This window comes from Otolemur garnettii, unplaced genomic scaffold (genome assembly GCF_000181295.1).
Source record: "Otolemur garnettii isolate 467f Iridium unplaced genomic scaffold, OtoGar3 scaffold00153, whole genome shotgun sequence".
Taxonomy (NCBI): Eukaryota; Metazoa; Chordata; class Mammalia; order Primates; family Galagidae; genus Otolemur; species Otolemur garnettii.
Genome location: NW_003852548.1, coordinates 2271689 through 2272579, shown reverse-complemented (window position 1 = coordinate 2272579; position 891 = coordinate 2271689). Strand labels below are relative to the sequence as shown.

The window sequence follows — 891 nt, the reverse complement described above, 5'->3', positions numbered from 1 at the left end:
TTAAGACCATTCAGTGGTTGTTCCTACCCAGTCGGTGGCCTGAGCAGTGGGAGCTGCAGACCAGTCTCCATGGCAGGCTGGGCACTCCAGTCTTCAGTGGGGACCTGCTGAATAGGCACAGAGGGCACCTGCAGCCTTCTGACCAGTCTGCAACCTCTGGTTGAGTAGCAGTAAACTCAGGAGCTGGAGCAGTCCATTCACCCTGAAATTCCTCCTTGGTCACAGCTTTCTTTGTGACAGCCTGCTCTTCCTTTTTAATCTCTTCAGGACCTCTGTAGAAATAGAGATCAGGCATGACCTTCCATAGGTGTTCACAGGAGATGGTGTCACGCATGTAGAGAACTTCCCTGGCCAGCCAGCATCCACCACATCAGACCTACTGAGTGAGCTCCCTTGTTGTTTCATGGGATAGTGATGTCCACATAATACAGAGAAGAATCTGTGTTACACAGAACCATGGTAGGCAGGTTAGCATAAGACGCCTCTGTGAGAGGCTGGTGGTCAGCCCTGGGATCAGTAACCAGTAGAAGATGAGGCTCCTGGAAGGCTGCCTGGACCTGGTTAGTGAAGGTTCTGGAAGCTAAGAGGCCAGCAATAGGAGTGGCCTCCAGTGGCAGCAGTAAATTTCAGCACAGCTCACTGGCCAGTATTCCTGGAGGATATGGCACTGACATCAGCAGGGTTTTCAATGGCAACAATGGCCCAAGCTGCCAACAGAAGTTTTCCCCAGGTCCTCTTCAGATTTATTATGTAGATGCCATCACTTTTCCTTTTGTAGATGTACTGTTCAATTTGGAAGTCAAGGTTGGTACCACCTAAGTGGATTCCTGCTGCAAGGAGTTTGAGGACATCCTCCTCCTTCATTTGCAGAACATCAAGGCCTCCGGACAT

The 891-nt window shown here is 50.4% G+C and overlaps 1 pseudogene; it reads right to left on the bottom strand.

The window, feature by feature from the left end:
- LOC100955284 lies at positions 1-891 on the bottom strand (annotated as a pseudogene).